The sequence below is a fragment of the Palaemon carinicauda genome, chromosome 1 (assembly GCF_036898095.1).
Source record: "Palaemon carinicauda isolate YSFRI2023 chromosome 1, ASM3689809v2, whole genome shotgun sequence".
NCBI classification, from domain to species: Eukaryota; Metazoa; Arthropoda; class Malacostraca; order Decapoda; family Palaemonidae; genus Palaemon; species Palaemon carinicauda.
In genome coordinates, this window is record NC_090725.1 from 253895734 (window position 1) to 253915595 (window position 19862).

The 19862-nt window shown below is 35.6% G+C and overlaps 1 long non-coding RNA gene across 1 annotated transcript in view; it reads left to right on the plus strand.

The window, feature by feature from the left end:
* LOC137644514 (uncharacterized) overlaps nucleotides 1-18320 on the plus strand; it is a 483022-nt gene extending 464702 nt beyond the window's left edge. The window contains exon 3 of the long non-coding RNA XR_011045161.1: nucleotides 18239-18320. This is a non-coding gene — a long non-coding RNA (uncharacterized lncRNA). The remainder of the gene's footprint in view (nucleotides 1-18238) is intronic.
* Nucleotides 18321-19862: the final 1542 nt, after the last annotated feature.

A 19862-nucleotide genomic window follows, 5' to 3' on the forward strand; every position in this document is an offset into this window, starting at 1 on the left:
CTTCTCCAAATAAACACATCTACAATCATCATTGAACCAGGGCTTGTCTTTCACTCGAGAAGATACGCCTATCAATTATGCTAACCAGATTCTCTTTTAAAGAAACAACAGGCTCAACACTTTTATACAATTGTGACTAGTTCAAATGCAAAAGATCGCCATTCCAGTCTGCTTGAGATTTTATATATATCTTACATGAGTATGGCATTCGATAGGGTTTTCAATCCTAATTACTTACGTCATCAAGGCATGATGAGACTTCCCACCCTGGCATTGTTATAATGCCAGGATTTGTGTATACAAGGTACAAGCAGTTACCAGTCCTGTAAGTAGCTTTACTTATGATTTGCTCACATCCTGATTCTGAGACAAAGACCAATGCTCTTAAACCATGGTGATCAGTAGGAGAAACATAATTTAAATCACCAACAAGCAAAAAGAGATCTCTCTATCATCTTATTGTATCTTAGACATAATGGTAGAAGGAAAATAGAAGATAGATTCATTAAAGCGTGAATTCTGATAGACTGAACACGAATAAAAGTTGTAAGGCATGCTGCAAACTTTATTACCTGAATCTCATGACATCCATATTCATAGCAGGACTTAGGAGAAGCAGCGTAGTCAGTCCTTATATGCACCACCATTCCCCTTGTCATAGGAATGGCATCCCGTTTCAAAATTATATGTTACTTAAAACTTGAAAATAGCGAGTTGTGATGAGCTCATTTGAAAAACATAAAAGGATATCATACTGTTTGGAGGCAACTATAAGGTCTTGAATATTGCAATTCATTAGATGGCACTGGCTAAATTTAAGATGAACGTGACCTGGATTTTGCTTAATATCTCCAGACAATAACAATTAAAATCCTTAAAAAGGTCTCATCATATTTGAAAAAAAAAACTTAATAATTATAACAAAACAATATTCACACGAATACATATAAGCATCTCATACAATCCATAGACCAAGGATAAAATGTCGGGTAAAATTGGTCAACATGACAGAGCCGACACACCATCCAAGGCTAAGTACTCTCCAGGGTAGCCACTTCAACTGGAGGGAGGATATTGGATTTATTCATTTTTAAAGACTTCTTGATAAAATTAGCTTAACATTAATTATCAAACCTTGAAAACTTACCATTACCGAAATACTTTAAGATGATATTATTATTAGCTAAGCAGGATGATACAAGCCTAAGGCTTCCACAGGATTAGTAACCCAGAGAAGAAAGAAAATAAATAGATAAACTGAATATGAGAAATAAGGAATAGAAAATGTGAAATATTTAGAGATTAGTAACAATATTAGAATAGATCTGACATTTATAAATTATGAAGAGAGACTTATGTCAGTCTGTTCAACATTAAAGCATTTGATGTGAGTTTGAACTTCTGAAGTTCCACCGATTCAAATATTAGATTGGGAAGATCTGGAATAAAACTTATGGAAAACTGTATACCGTTGACCTTTATGATGGAGTAGGCAAGACTTATAGAATCAACTTCATATTTAGTATTACGTTCAGGATGATGCAATCTAGTAAGATCTGAATGCAAAAGATGGTCAGAGTTATGAAAAATCTTGTACAAAATGCATAAGGAACAAACTGAACGACGGTGCCAGAGATTAACATCAAGATCCGGAATAAGGAATTTAATAGATCACAAGTTTTTGTTCAACAAATCAAGATGAGAGTCAGCAACTGAAGACCAGATAGGAGAACAATACTCTAAAGAGTCTGAACAATGTAGAATAAAAGAATTTAAGCATTACTTCAGAGTAGATTGATCACCGAAATTCTTAAAAGACTTTCCTAATAAGCTATTTTTTTTTTTTTTAATTTAAGAAGAAACAGGCCGAACCTGTTAGTTTTAGAATTGATACAGCACCTTAAGTCAAATAGGTTTGTTGAAGGTAATCATCTACTCCCTAGTTTGCAATTTGGTTTTCGTGAAGGCCTTGGAGCATGTGATGCCCTTCTTACAATCTCCAATGCTGTACAGAAATCCCTTGATTGTGGTCGGGAAGTTCATATGATTGGCCTTGATTTTAGTGCTGCCTTTGACCGTGTTAATCATGAGGCCCTTGTTTTCAAACTGAAACAGTTGGGAGTGGGTGGGTCGTTTCTTAGCATTATTATTGATTTTTTAAATAATAGATCTCAAATAGTTGTTGTTGATGGGTACCATAGTGATTATAGGAATGTGATATCCGGTGTTCCACAGGGTAGTGTTCTTGGCCCATTACTTTTCATACTATATACACATGACATGTGGTTTGGCCTAGAGAACAAGCTTGTTGCATATGCAGATGATGCTACTCTCTTTGCATCAATTCCATCCCCTGAATGTAGATCTGGGGATGGTGAATCCCTTAATAGAGATTTAGCTAGAATTAGTGCATGGGGCAAATTTTGGGGTATGAAGTTGAATCCTAACAAAACTCAAAGTATGATTGTAAGTAGGTCAAGGACGGTGGCTCCTCAACTTCCGGATCTCAGTATTGATAATGTTTCTTTAAATTTGTATGACTCTTTCAAAATTTTAGGTGTGATTCTCGACAGCAAATTTACTTTTGAGAAACATTTAAGGTCTGTGTCTTCTTCAATTGCACAAAAAATAGGCTTATTGAAAAAGTCTTTCAAGATTTTCGGTGATCAATCTATTCTGAAGAAGTGTTTTAATTCTTTCATTCTACCTTGTTTTGAGTATTGTTCTCCTGTCTGGTGTTCATCTGCTGATTCTCATCTTGATTTGTTGGGCAGAAACTTACGGTCTATTAAATTTCTTATTCCTGATCTAGATATTAATCTTTGGCACCGTCGTTCAATTGGTTCATTATGCATGTTGCATAAGATTTTTTATAACTCTGACCATCCTTTACATTCAGATCTCCCTGGACAATTCTATCCTGTTCGTAATACTAGGCAGGCAGTTAATTCTAATAGCCAGGCCTTCTCCATCATGAGGCTCAATACTACTCAGTACTCTAGAAGTTTTATTCCAGCTGTTACCAAGTTGTGGAATGATCTTCCTAATCGGGTAGTTGAATTAGTAGAACTTCAAAAGTTCAAAGTTGGAGCAAATGCTTTTTTGTTGACCAGGCGGACTTGAGTCTTTTTATAGTTTATTTATGACATATCTGTTTTGATGTTGTTAAATGCTTATTTATGACATGTCTGTTTTGACGTTGTTACTTTTTTTAGAATAATTTATTGTTAATTTGTTCTCTTCATTTATTTATTTCCTTATTTCCTTTCCTCACTGGGCTATTTTTCCCTGTTGGAGCCCCTGGGCTTATAGCATCTTGCTTTTCCAACTAGGGTTGTAGCTTGGATAGTAATTATAATAATAATAATAGAGTGGGCGTCAGATAGCACGACCCCCAACTCCTTTAGGTTAGGACCCCCGTGCCTTCGAATTTTGTTAGGTTAGGTTGTATTCCTTTATTTCACTCACTATCCAGTTCACTCACCTTAGAACTGGTGCTGCACACTTCATCTCTAAAACTTCTATATAATCAATGAAATGAAGGTCAGAATCGTTCATAACCCAAGATCTTTGAGAAACAATACTTTCAGCTTTGAATCCTTGATGATAACAGGGTTATAGACACCTACGTTAGAAAAATCCTTTTGTGGCTTCTGTATAAATACATACATACATATACCAAAGGCACTTCCCCCAATTTTGGGGGGTAGCCGACATCAACAAGAAACAAAACAAAAAAGGGGACCTCTACTCTCTACGTTCCTCCAGCCTAACCAGGGACTCAGCCGAGTTTAGCTGGTACTGCTAGGGTGCCACAGCCCAACCTCCCACATTTCCACCACAGATGAAGCTTCATACTGCTGAGTCCCCTACTGCTGCTACCTCCGCGGTCATCTAAGGCACCGGAGGAAGCAGCAGGGCCTACCGGAACTGCGTCACAATCGCTCGCCATTCATTCCTATTTCTAGCACGCTCTCTTGCCTCTCTCACATCTATCCTCCTATCACCCAGAGCTTTCTTCACACCATCCATCCACCCAAACCTTGGCCTTCCTCTTGTACTTCTCCCATCAACTCTTGCATTCATCACCTTCTTTAGCAGACAGCCATTTTCCATTTTCTCAACATGGCCAAACCACCTCAACACATTCATATCCACTCTAGCCGCTAACTCATTTCTTACACCCGTTCTCACCCTCACCACTTCGTTCCTAACCCTATCTACTCGAGATACACCAGCCATACTCCTTAAACACTTCATCTCAAACACATTCAATTTCTGTCTCTCCATCACTTTCATTCCCCACAACTCCGATCCATACATCACAGTTGGTACAATCACTTTCTCATATAGAACTCTCTTTACATTCATGCCCAACCCTCTATTTTTTACTACTCCCTTAACTGCCCCCAACACTTTGCAACCTTCATTGACTCTCTGACGTACATCTGCTTCCACTCCACCATTTGCTGCAACAACAGACCCCAAGTACTTAAACTGATCCACCTCCTCAAGTAACTCTCCATTCAACATGACATTCAACCTTGCACCACCTTCCCTTCTCGTACATCTCATAACCTTACTCTTACCCACATTAACTCTCAACTTCCTTCTCTCACACACCCTTCCAAATTCTGTCACTAGTCGGTCAAGCTTCTCTTCTGTGTCTGCTACCAGTACAGTATCATCCGCAAACAACAACTGATTTACCTCCCATTCATAATCATTCTCGCCTACCAGTTTTAATCCTCGTCCAAGCACTCTAGCATTCACCTCTCTCACCACTCCATCAACATACAAGTTAAACAACCACGGCGACATCACACATCCCTGTCTCAGCCCCACTCTCACCGGAAACCAATCGCTCACTTCATTTCCTATTCTAACACATGCTTTACTACCTTTGTAGAAACTTTTCACTGCTTGCAACAACCTTCCACCAACTCCATATAACCTCATCACATTCCACATTGCTTCCCTATCAACTCTATCATATGCTTTCTCCAGATCCATAAACGCAACATACACCTCCTTACCTTTTGCTAAATATTTCTCGCATATCTGCCTAACTGTAAAAATCTGATTCATACAACTCCTACCTCTTCTAAAACCACCCTGTACTTCCAAGATTGCATTCTCTGTTTTATCCTTGATCCTATTAATCAGTACTCTACCATACACTTTTCCAACTACACTCAACAAACTAATACCTCTTGAATTACAACACTCATGCACATCTCCCTTACCCTTATATAGTGGTACAATACATGCACAGACCCAATCTACTGGTACCATTGACAACACAAAACACACATTAAACAATCTCACCAACCATTCAAGTACAGTCACACCCCCTTCCTTCAACATCTCAGCTTTCACACCATCCATACCAGATGCTTTTCCTACTCTCGTTTCATCTAGTGCTCTCCTCACTTCCTCTATTGTAATCTCTCTCTCATTCTCATCTCCCATCACTGGCACCTCAACACCTGGAACAGCAATTATCTCTGCCTCCCTATCATCCTCAACATTCAGCAAACTTTCAAAATATTCCGCCCACCTTTTCCTTGCCTCCTCTCCTTTTAACAACCTTCCATTTCCATCTTTCACTGTCTCTTCAATTCTTGCACCGGCCTTCCTTACTCTCTTCACTTCTTTCCAAAACTTCTTCTTATTCTCTTCATATGACTGACCCAGTCCCTGACCCCACCTCAGGTCAGCTGCCCTCTTTGCCTCACGTACCTTGCGCTTTACTTCCACCTTTTTCTCTCTATATTTTTCATACTTCTCTATACTATTACTCTGCAGCCATTCTTCGAAAGCCCTCTTTTTCTCTTCCACTTTTACCTTCACTCCTTCATTCCACCATTCACTGCCCTTCCTCATGCTGCCTCCAACAACCTTCTTGCCACATACATCACTTGCTATCCCAACAAAATTTTCTTTTGCTAACTTCCACTCCTCCTCTAAATTACCAGTTTCTCTTACTCTCACCTCGTCATATGCCATTTTCAACCTTTCCTGATATTTACTTTTTCCCCCCGGTTTTATTAACTCTTCAACCCTCACTAGCTCCCTTTTACATCCACCTACTCTATTCCCCCACTCTTTTGCTACAACTAATTTTCCTCCCACAAAAAAATGATCAGACATACCGTTAGCCATACCCCTAAACACGTGCACGTCTTTCAATCTTCCAAACATTCTTTTAGTTATCATCACATAATCCATTAATGCCCTTTCTACTACTCTTCCATTTGCCACTCTTACCCATGTATACTTATTTTTATCTTTCTTTTTAAAAAAGCTAGCACTTATTACCATCTCTTGTTCAACACACATATCTACCAGTCTCTCACCACTCTCATTTTCACCTGGTACGCCATACTTCCCAATGACACCTTCTACCTCTCCAGCGCCCACTCTAGCATTTAAGTCACCCATAACAACTACATAATTCCTTCTACCCAGTTTTTCTACACACCTAGTTAATTCATTCCAGAACTCATTCCGCTCTTCTTCACTTTTCTCACTACCTGGCCCATACTCACTGACAAACCCCCAACATTCCCTACCCAACCTAACCCTTACCCACATTAACCTAGATGATATCTCCTTCCATTCCACTACTTTACCTGTCATCCATTCACTCAGCAATAAAGCCACACCCTCTCTCGCTCTTCCCCTTTCAATCCCAGACACTCTACCAGACATTTCACCAAACATCACTTCACCCTTTCCTTTCATCTTTGTCTCACACAAGGCCAATACATCCATCCTTCTACTTCTAAACATACTTCCAATCTCACATCTTTTACTCTCTATCGTACTACATCCACGCACATTCAAACACCCCAAAACTAGAGTGCGGGGAGCAGTCACTCTCCCCCCAGCTCCATCTCTTTGATGATGTCTCACAGGAATTTCAATTCAGGAGAGGGGGTTCCCAGCCCCCTCGTCCCGTCCCTTTTAGTCGCCTCTTACGACACGCAGGGATAACGTTGGCGCTATTCTAATTGTTTTATGCCCCCGCGGCCACATAAATAAGCAGCATAATTATGTATGTGATAGTTAATCACATGTAGCGAATTACAACCAAATAGGAAAAAGGGCGCCAGGCTTGCATTCCACTGCAAATGGATTTGCTGAGAAGCAGAGCGGATAATGTGAATTAGAAATACACTGCGTATAAGTCCATGATATTTTCATTCTTGATTGAAAATTACTGTTTTTATACTCTTAAAATATAATTTTCAATATTCTTGATCAGCTATTAGTTTGAAGAATTTCGTCAAGGACTTTTGATATAAACAATCATATGGATAAGGAGGAAAGCAAACAAATAGATAAAATGACAAAGGAAAATATTGTATAAATCTCTGATTGGTTTGTCGTACATCCTGGTCAAGCCTGGGCTGGAAATTGTCGGGTGTTCAGTTGCGGGACGTTTGTGTTTTTTGGTGAACGTCACTCTCGTGTCTTGTTTCTTGTGGCCTTGTATAAAATCCTAGATAAGTTTGTCAGCGTAATCACTCATTTCTATGGGGTATTTTTTACGAACGGGAAACAAATGGGAAAGGGTTTCTTTTGGTGAACGTATGAGCCGTACCACTTGTTACTGTGATGAAAGCATTGTACATACGGACAATACAACTGTATATATATTAACTTTAAATTTTCCCTCGAGTAATCGAATTTAAATACTCGGAAATTGTTCATGATATGGAAATTCTAATTTTCTGCTTGAAAGACCATTAAATGTTTAGAAACAAACTGGGATAACATTGTTCAGAAGCTCAATAAGAATAGACGTCCGGATGTCTGTTTTATAATTGAATTTTGCTTCATAGACGTAATTTTAAGTTAATACAACTTTTCTCTATAAAATTGGTAAGTCATTTTCCTTTTCGTTATTTTCCCTTTATAAACCTTTAACTTTTTTAATCTGCAAATAGCCCTCTTTTGTGGATTAAATACTGAAAGATTACCATGTCTTGCTGATGGTGCTGAAAATTTGTTCGTCTCTCCTCTATAATACACGATGTTTATACATATATATTTTTGCGTCGGTAACGCTATGGTACAACCAGCTCCTCTTCTTTACTACTATGAGATTCAGGGCCTCTGTAACACGGTTTTTTGGACTTTGCTCCTTATCAAAGCATCGGGTGTAGCTGAAAGTTGACACATGTATATTTTACAACCACACACAAATTTTGTCAGCATTATCAATAACCTAAACCCGATGGTTTTAATTTTTATAGAGTAAAAATGATCCAGCCGACGCCATGGCCAGTGATACCGAGCCAAGAGTCGAAAACATTCATTACGTAAGCAATGTAAACACCTTTGGACAAAATTTTGCCCCGCCCATCCACCAGACACCCATTCACCTTCTTCCATCTGCTCTGAAACCCATAACAGTCAAGAATGGTTAACAGGATTTGGAATTGCCCCCGTGGTTGCAAACCTGCATTTGTCTTACGACTTGCAACTTTATACAGTCATGAGAAAGCCCTTGGCCATATCTATTATAGCCTGAATAGGTAATTATTCAGTTTCTAGTTTAAATCCAATGTTTATGGTCTGATTTGTATTTAGCGTAACATGATTATAATACTTGTAATGTCATTCAGGCTTTTGAACATTTCCATTAACTATTCACTATGCCACCAAGAGAAAGAGAGAGAGAGAGAGAGAGAGAGAGAGAGAGAGAGAGAGAGAGAGAGAGAGATTGTATGTAAACAGTCTTTATATAACTTTTTTTGTTAAAATAAGATTTTTGTGCTAAAATCTCCATCAGACCAACGGATCATCCGATATAATTTTTTTTCTTCTTCTTAGGCCGTACGAACGTGCTGGCTATGTTTTGGGCATGACTGCATTTTGTCAATAAATCATGAATAGTTTTAGGAGTTTTATTTGTACATTTAATGGGAATCTATAGAAGTAAAGTGAACATAATTCATTTATCCTTTAAAATATTTACTACATGTAGCAAAACAAATAGTAGTAAAGATGATAATGCAATGAAGGAATGATACCATACTTTATCTTTAGCTTCAACGTCGGCAATAACATACCCAGTTGCCATAATTTGTCAGCTTAATGAAATAACCTATCATCTAATGTTAAACTTAATTTCTGAGGAGGCCATGGCTTATTGCACAGTGAAAAAACATGACAAAGACTTTATGAATGGCGGAACAATACATAGATGTGGGTGGGGTATCAGTGCTGGCGTAGTAATACTACTGTAGCAGTACTGCTGCAACAGTAGTATGCATGAATTAAACGTTTAGGCCAACTGCTGGGATCATTGAGGATCATTTAGCACTTCTTACAACTACTCGAGAAATGAGTTTTTATAGCCAGAATTTGAATTTTCTGATCCAACAATGCCCATGATAGCCTTCAGTGTTATCCTGATTCATAACGAGGCCAAAGTGGGTGGAGTCTCATGAAGTCATCATTCTGACGATAATTATTGGTGAAGGTTTAAAGCGAAAATACGGTACCGGCTATCTTTTTTTTTACAGTAAATAGGTAGGTAGATAGACAATGAATAAAAATTGCTTGACATTGGATATAGCAGTTATCAAATCAAGCTGGTCTACTACGTTTTTTAAAATTACCAACTATTCCATACACTTTGTCAATCTGATTGTGACCTATAAAGTAGACTGTAATTTCTTAGGAAACTTATTTTGGGAGTTAGACAAATAATCGAAGTGTTTTTGTATTTATTAACATATTTTGTTCGTTTGTTCATTATGACAATTCTCAGTGGAGAGGTTTCAGAGTTCATAAAGGTGTACTGCTTTGTTTTTATTTACACTTTTGTGTTATTGTTGGCAGAGGTATAGCCTTCGTTACGTATAACCAATCATCGATCGAGAAAGAGAGAAGAAATGCCGTCATAAGTTACGTAACGAGTGCGTTCGAAACCTTTTCTCTGAGTAAGTTGGCCCGTCTTCAAAAATCGTCACTTTTACTTAATAAAGTACCAAATTTATTCAACCTACGTAATGCAGAATATAGTCAAAATTTATGTGTAGATATAATGTGCATTCTGAATAAGCGTTATATTTATGAAATTCATAGAAAAAAAGTTATTGCGAAAAAAACCGTGTTACAGGGGCCCTGAATCTCATAGTAGTCTGTGTACAGTTACTATAGTTACTAGTGAAACGGTTTTGGTGTGATATCTTAAAAAAAAAAAAAAAAAAAAAAACTATACTTTACTGCTTTGAAAAAGCAAAATGGAAAAAGTACAGACCCAGAACTATGCATTGAATTTGACTGAAAATAAAAATTTGTATACCTTCCTAGAGAGAGAATTGGCCTAAAAAAACTTATTGGGGTAGCGTATTTGTTTGCCTTTAAAAAGGAGGACTATTTAAAATAAAGATGCAAAATTTAGATGATTATTTATTTAAAAATCATTTGATTATGGTTAGCTTTCATCGAATGGTAATATATCTCCGTGAATACTTGCATCTAAACAAAATCAAAGATTTGTACTCTTTCTTTTAAAAGGATAAATTAATCGGGTTATGGGATAATTGCACCATAAAAACATCGGCAAATATTTTCTTCACTGATTTATTGGTATTTCAGTCCAAACAGTAAAGTGTGTTTCTCATTCCAGACAGTATGAACACTGTAACTAGGGATTGTCATTTGAGACACTTTTCCTAATCCCGGGATTTCTGGAAAAGGTTAGTGTTTTCCCCGGATCCGGAAAATACCGGGAAATCCATGAATCTTATAAAATAAATTACTTTCGTATATAGGGAATGAAATGATGCAAAAGATTCATTGTTCCTGATTGTTTGATTATTTTAATAACATTGACAAAGACATATCAGCAATATACATTGCAAAAACAAAAGAAGCATTCAATAAAATTAACGAGCAGAAAATCAAGACTAATGAAACATAATTTTATGCAGTTATTGCTCCTAAAGTAAATCAAGACAGTGGCACATCTTTACAAATTGTACGAAAATATCTCATAGAAACACATGCTTTTACAATATAAACCTGGTGAAAGAAAAATGATCAATGTTCATTACAAATATGCAAATTCTTAAATAAAATGGACTGTAATCAATGTAAGATCACATGCTATTTTAATATAAATCTGGTGAGATAAAAAGGAGTAATGTCATCACAAATAACAAAAGTTTTCAATCAAAATGACTCCGAAAAGCGTAAAATTGCATGAAAGCTGCTTCTATGGCAGTTATATATATATATATATATATATATATATATATATATATATATATATATATATATTATAATAATAATAATAATAATAATAAAACTATATATTCATACATCGCTCTCTTGATAAAATAGCAAAAGTAGGAAAATGATAAATTTTTGCTTCTAGCTGTTTTTACAAATTACAAACTAATTTGAATTGAAATATGAACGTATAAATCATATAATTATTAGTTTTATTCCTTTGACGAGTTTTAAGTCCCACGATAAACAGTCATACAACTGAAAAACCTCTTTCTTCTTCGACAGTTGTGGGTGGTATAGATTCTGGTGCAGTTACGCTCCCGTTAATCACCTCACTTTTTTGAGCTGTTTTAGGGATGCGCTCTTGTTTTTTTATTGCTACCTCTATTGGCTTCGATCTGGGACAAATTACTGAGACACCCCTTTTTCTAAGGTTTTGGATAAAGCAAACATATCTTCACTGTTTTCGTCATAAAGACGAATAAGAAGTCGTTTTGCTGAAGACAAAAGAACTCTTTTTGCTGGCGATGCTTCCAAATCATATAGAACAGTGTTAGATAATAGATACACTTATACAGTAATAGCTGCTAATTATTGAAGATGTATTAATTTTTTTCGTTTGCTAATTTTTCAAAAGAAGCCGGGATTTCCCGGGAAGAAAATAACATCCCGGGAAAAAAAAAAAAAAAAAAAAAACGAAATCCCTAACTGCAAAGTATTATACAGTAATCTTCATATCTTGAAAGGTCTTTTCCATCGCTTTGTAGATCTATATAGTTTTTAAGTAATCTGTGTTTGATTGAAAAAAAAAAAAGACAAAAGAAGGTTTGCGCATTTCAAGTTTTTTGGCAATTCCGTAACAAAAGATAAGAAAAATTTTGTCAATAGATGCTTAAAAGATTAGCTACATCAATTTTGTAATAGCTGTACTTTCTTTGTATCTCAATACGAGGGCAGTTTGCTGAACGAATCTCTCTCTCTCTCTCTCTCTCTCTCTCTCTCTCTCTCTCTCTCTCTCTCTCTCTCTCTCAGGTTAATATTCTGTTTGTGCTCCTGTGGAAAATTTAGAATTTCCCAGTAAATGCTTTTGGGCTAGAATTCGGACACGCATCTCCTACCTGACATTACGCTAGCCAGGAGAACTTCCTCAAAAAGAGAGAAGGTATTTCCGAAGAAATTCTCTTTCTTGAATTTTCAGAAGGCTTTAAGGAAAAATATGCCTCGTGAGATGGTCCAGAGAAAATCCTTTCTTTTTTATATACTGGAAAGTTTTAAAGCATTTTTCCTTTCTACTACTTAAATCTTTCTATTTGCTGTCAACAGTACAGTAGGTTTTATTCTTTCATTGCCTCTATATTATGTCTCTATAGCAGCAATATGAACCACAACTACTATACTACCAATAGAAAGCTTTTATTGTTGGTAATTATACTCTTTAAAAAATCTCAATTATTTACTGACATATACATAGCTCATGATGTTCTCTAATAAATGAAAATGTAATTCAGTTGCCAATGAAATTACTTTTTAGATTAGAAATAAATATATCTCTTGTAAGTGTAGGTTTCTGAAGTACTGTTATGCCCGTAACATAGGGAGTGTCCCAGGTTACGATGAAAATAAAACGGAAAATTGTTTCCATTTTTAGGACTTTTCATTGGTATTAGGTTAAATAGATGATAAAATGTACATATTATGTTTAATCTTTTCGATTAGCGGCCTTTACTTACAAATGTACAAATTAACGATAATTATACAAAAGTACAATACACTCCATCATCTGTGTGTGAGGTGTCTCAATAAGCGTAGAAGGCTCCTAATGTCTGCAACATATAAAATGATAAAGAAAATGGATATGAATTGGAAATAAGACTAGAGTTGGAGCTGCAAGGCCTTACGTAATTAAGGCTTAAGGGACAAAGTTCGGGGAATCCCTCAATCCAGCTGCTGTTGATGACTTTCTCGCTCTCCATCTGGTCTGATGATTTTGAGAAAACTTTAATGCCACCCCTTGTTAGGCTTACTCGTTTCGTGGAAGGCGTACTGAGAGAGAATATACTAAACCTTAACAACATAAAAAGCATTATTCAGATACCTGTCACAATTATCATGAGATCTGCTCTAAGGGCGGGAATCAGGATGGGCAAAAGCTCTGCTACATAATTCTATCATCCATACAGAAAAGGTGACAATGCGGTTTGGGTTAGTATTACAGTAGATAGGCTCATGGGTGATTTAATTTGGAAATTCAAGATATTACCATGGTGGATCACCGTCAAGCAATCTTGAAGGAATTAATTCAATTACCTTATAACCTTTTAGCATACACGGTTTTGACATGAAACTCCCTTAACTAGCGCTCTAGGGATCTGGATACTTTTGGACTAATAGCTTATCTTAGTAACTCACAACTAATCTCATTTTATTTATCTAATACTACAGCAGGGTCTAGTTGCCTTTCTGGTTAGTTATAGTTGCTTCAACTAAGTATTATAAAACATTCATGGGGATAATCAAGTTTAAACTATTATTCACTTGATTATACAGAAACTAAGGCCATCACTGATGACCCAAATTATAAGGAAATAAGTTTAGTACCAGTGTTCAGTTGTTATAATGAAAACACATTTCGGTAGTTTCATCAGACAAATGTTTGCACGTAGGGTTTTAGTTTTAACAGGACCATATAAACGTTTGTATTGGTCTAGAGGTTAGATAAGTATACTCTCGCACATTAGCCATCTCTTTGCAAAGATTACTTAATTTATATATGGCGACGCAATTCAGGAACAGGGAAAACTCTAAACGTTGGTCAATAAGAAATTGGAAAACACAACATAATTAGAAGTGAAAATTGATACGTATACAAATCAAACAATATTTGTATTATTTTCTGCCAATTTCATGATACTGTATGAATAGTTATGGTTACTTACCTAAGCAAATGACAACCGCAATTAAGCAATTCTAAAATACAAGTAGCACAATTAATGAGGGATTATAGGAATCACATTTTATGAATAAAAGAACAGGAAATAGTGTTGAGAGAGAGAGAGAGAGAGAGAGAGAGAGAGAGAGAGAGAGAGAGAGAGAGAGAGAGAGAGAGCATGGACCAACTCTTGTGGTAAATCAATCATATATTTTCTGAAAGAATAAGATATTCTTGTACAAAAAGTAAAAAAAAAAAAAAGAATGACAAGGGACAAACTGGTACCATTAAGTTTGGACGAGAGCGCCGACAAACGACATTGCCTTTTTCTTGAATGGTAAGACAACAATTTAAGAGTATGCGTTTAGAATGTTAACGAAATGATTCAGCCTTAACTGTCCTGTAAGAGTGGACCTTGACTTCTTGGACTGGTTAATCTCCTTTAGATAATAAGTTAATCTTAACTTGTCTGGGTATATATGAAACAAACACTAGTGATTCCAGGTAGTCCTTCGCATCAGTCTGTTTATTTTCATGTGTGTCAGACTGTCAGGCCTTCATTTATCCGAGGTGCATAGAATGATAGGAGGGGAACCCACTCACTCAACACTATGTTGGTATCTTTAGGGGATTGCTTCGATGCAAAGGGTCTTAGCAGTCCTGTAGAGCTGTATACTCCCCGTTGAAGGGCATCGCGACGTAATATTTTCTGAGTTCCTACACCGTTCCTTCCTTGAACAATGTAACAGCTTTTTTATCTGACTATGCATACCTTTGCCAGGCCTATACCAATGACAATATATGTTTTTTAGTTTAGAATTAGTTGCACATAGGTGTGTATGTCCACAGGTGTCGTCCACAAGGGTCTTCGAAGTCCAGTTCCATTTCTGTGTCATGACTGTATGACCATAAAGGTATGGCAGCCATTCTATTATCAGTTGGTTGCTTACCAATTGGAAAGAAAAAGGTTGTGCGTATAGAGGAATTGCGTTTTTTTGTGGTTACTGGACATAAGCTGATCCTACGTTGATGTTGGAGACGTTTTACAATAACCAAAGGCTGTGTTTTAGAACAGAGTGATGATCCTCCTTCGGGCAACAGAATCAGTTTCAATTTGTGTACCCACGATTTACATACCTTAAGGCTTGTATGAGAAGACCTGACTTTACCACAATTTTTGCTCTTTCAGAATCAAGACATATATCATAGTGGCCCCTTTGTTGCTCTTGTTGGAGCCAGTAGGTTTTGAAAGAATAGGGCGTTCCATTCTTTGGAGGGTGTCTTAACTTCGAGGGTGATGGGAAGTCAACCTTTGGGTGTACTGGTGTAGGTCGAGCCTAGAGTTGGAAGGTATGGTATGGTGATCATCTCCCGCACTTTTTATGCACATCACAATATCCTCATCATCAGGTAAATTGGCAGGTTTGTTGATACTGACATATCACTAATGATCTTTGGTGTTAAGCAACGAGGGAAGAGATCTCTTTTCGCCATCGAAGGACGTATGCTTCTGTGATTATGTTGGAGGTGGGGTAGCTCAAGCAGTTGTCATAGAGAGTATGAGTGCGATTTGTTGTGTTCGTCATAATCAATATTTTACCTTTCTAACAGAGACGCAGTTTCAATTGCATGATACCTATAATAGCTATGCCTTTCAAAAGGAATGTCTTGAGGACATCCTCTCAATTATGAATTGCAACTCTTTAGATGGAGCAGAAGGAAGCCTAGTCTTTTATCCTCCCCCATGAAAGTCACAAATGATGACTCTTGGGAGTTACAAGAAAGTTTCGATGTTTTAGCTGTTGCGGTTGGAAAAGGCATGACACATTTTCATAGGCTGAGGGATGCGGAAGTGAAGCTTTTAGTGACAATTGTCTGCCTCATTCAATAGGCCATGCACCTCCTGGTAGTTTCTCCCCATAGCTTTCCTCACATTCATAAAAGGTATTGATGAAATTCTGCAACTTTTAGAGTTTGGGAGAAAACGCCACTTGTTGCAGCATCTCCTTGACATTTATGTTGGCAGACAGATGAATGACAATCTATCTGCACTTGTGGAGGAACAACAATAGGAATTTCTTGTGATGGGGATCAATATTGCAATGACATTGTTTTGATGCCAAAATTAATTAACCAAAGTTCACGAGTGAAAGTAATTTACTATATTGTCCCATGTACCAAAAACATTGGTATAAGCCAAAATTATATTTTTCTTGACATATGTGAAGGCTCCAACGATTTGCAACAAATTCTCGGCCCACTTTCTTTTATCCACAGTTAGAAAAAAAAAACAAATTTACTGAAGAGCCAGGGGTTCGAGGGAGTTTTCAGTCCAATCATATCCAAAAAAATGAGAAAATTAAAGAAGTAACCATGGAAATAGGAACAAAATTTAACAAGGTTATATTTCGGCAGCAGAATAGAAATAGGGAAGATTTTCAACTAACAATCTGTAAAATGTCCTTTTCACAGGAACCTATGCGATCCCCACCTCAGCTTCTAGTTGCACAATCAATATCTCACTCAATGGACATTAATGCAAGTGGTTTATAATAGTAACAGTTTTCTTGATGATATCTAGGAAATATGCAACACCAAACCGCTTACGATTCACATAGTGATTTCGTTTGTGTAGTGTTATATATATATATATATATATATATATATATATATATATATATATATATATATATATATATATATATATATGTGTGTATATATATATATATATATATATATGTGTGTGTGTATATATATATATATATATATATATATATATATATATATATGGGACATGTTGCGCTGGCCAAATTTTCATTTTGAGACATGTTGTATAGCAATGCGTAGAATTTAGAAATCCACTTTTGATGGCTTTTGTGGACCATGAAGAAGCCTTTGATAGTGTTGACCGGCCAGTTTTCTGGAGTCTTCCGGTATTATGGAATTCCTCTTAAATATGTGAATTTGATTAAGTCTCTTCATGAGCGTAGCAATTGCAAAATAAATGTTAGTAGAGTCCTATCAAATGAACAACAGAGTACTCCAAAGGAATGTGTTGTCACCTATGTTGTTTATCCTCATCATAGATTTTGTAATGCGTTGAACAGTTGGAGATGGTGGAGAAGGATTGCACTGAATTGGTGATAGGAATTTAGTAGATCTAGAGTATGCTGATGATGCTATCCTCGTTAGAAGAACACCACAGGATTTGCAACGCTTGATTACCAGAATGCTTGAAATATCACTCGAGGTTGGTCTGAAGATAAATAGAAGGAAGACAGAGAGCTGATGATAACAGAGAATGTAATGGAAGATGAAATATCATTGGAAGTAGAGAGGATTAATGGGGTAGAATCATTCAAGTATTTATAACTATGATCTCCAATACAGGGTTTTCAGAATTAGAGTTTAGTGAAAGATTGAAAAAAGCAAATCAGGCAATGGCTAGGTTAAGTAAAATTTGGAAATCATATCGCCTGAAATTACGTATGAAAATCAGACTATATATCAGTTTAGTGAGACCGGTGTTACTATATAGACATGAGTCATGGTATGACAAAGAAACAATCTCCAATAATTTTAGTAGATTTGAGAACAAAGCCATCAGAAGGGAGTTAAATGGCAGGGCAGGATAAGAAATGAAACTATAATATAGATTACTGAAGTGCCATATGTGGATTATATCATGATGAGGGGTAGATGGAGATGTTTTTGGCATGCTCTTTGCACTCCCCAAGAGAGATTAGTTCACCAAACGTTCAGCTTGGCTCCACAAGGCACCAGAAGAGTTGGAAGACCCAAGTCTACATACCTGAGGACTATGAAGCGCGAAGTAAGAGATGATCAATGAAGAAGTATTGAATTAAAAGCTCAAGATAGAGACGACTAGGAAATCTAACCGAGGGCCTTTGTGTTAATAGGCGTAGAAGGAGATGGTATATATATATATATATATATATATATATATATATATATATATATATATATATATACCCCTTGTTTTAGTTTGGTGTTCCACTAGTAATTATGTAATAAAATCTCGTTTCTTTTCAGGTTCCACAAAAGAAAATAAGCAGGGGTCCCATGGTCAAAGGTAAGCTAATACAATTTTTTTTTTTTTTTTTGAAGTTTTGGGTCATTATTACTAATTGTGCATTTTTTTCTTTCATACGCCTTTTGCGTGAAAATCAGGCGTTCTTTTTCTCAGTCGTTCTTTTTGTACAATTTCATATCCACCTGAAATGGCAAGATGTGTGGCCCAGGAACTTACCTCCCTTTATATATATATATATATATATATATATATATATATATATATATATATATATATATATTATATATATGTACATATAGTATATATATGTATATTATATATATGTACATATAGTATATATATGTATATTATATATATATATACATATATATATATATATATTATATTATATATATATATATATATATATATATATATATATATATATATATATATATATATATATATATATATACATATATATATTATATATTATATATATATGTATATATATATACATATATATAATATATATAATATATATATATATATATATATATATATATATATATATATATTCATATATATATATTATTTTAAGTGAATATGGAATTGTACAAAAAGAATGAATGAGGAAAATAATGCCTGATTTTCACGCAAAAGGCGTATGAAAGAAAAACTGCGCAATTATATATATATGTATATATATATATATATATATATATATATATATATATATATATATATATATACAGTATATATATAAATATATATGTATATATATATATTATGTATTATATATATTCATATAAAGTATATATATATAATATATATATACAGTATATATATATATATATATATATATATATATATATATATATATATATATATATGCCAGACTTTTTAGTTCTCTGTTAAGGTATGTCATAGAACTATTCCCTCTATATTAATTGTTTACCTTCTCCGGCTACCATTTCCGTATAACTAAGGAGTTACATTGTAAGTACTATATTCAAAGGATTTCTGTCATGAACTTTTTTCTCTTTGGTCACACAAAAATTAGATATAATCATGCAGTAATAGATTCATTTGCCATGATATCTGCACGATTCGCGTACTCTGCATCCTTATTACAATTTGATATCGTTATACTGGTTTGCTCCTCATGGCAAGTTCTAAGAACAAATCCCTTTACAGTCATTCTAGTTGCTAATTGAAAATGCATGTTTCTCTATGCAGCCACTGTCGAATTTGCATAGAAACAATACTTTTGTCCCTGATTTATTGTATACGAAGCCTAATTTGCTCAAAGATAACTCCGAACGCCTCATAAATATTCAACTGTCCAAACGTGAATAGATCTTAGCGTTTCTCTACGTTTGAATTATATGGACTATGATCAATATGTGGCCGCATGCTTATGACATATCGTTTTCGGTCTCCTAAGCAGCAAGCTATCACATCCATCTGGAATTTGTACTAGGGATTTTACGAGTTTTTCTTTGTCAAAACTAATAATCCCGGTATTATTATTTCAGCTTGAATGATTCTTACCAATCCTTTCTTACTGTTCCTAATTAGATCATTCCTGACGTTTTAATCAAGAGATGGAGCTGAGTATATCCGTCGTGTTCCTTTATCGTC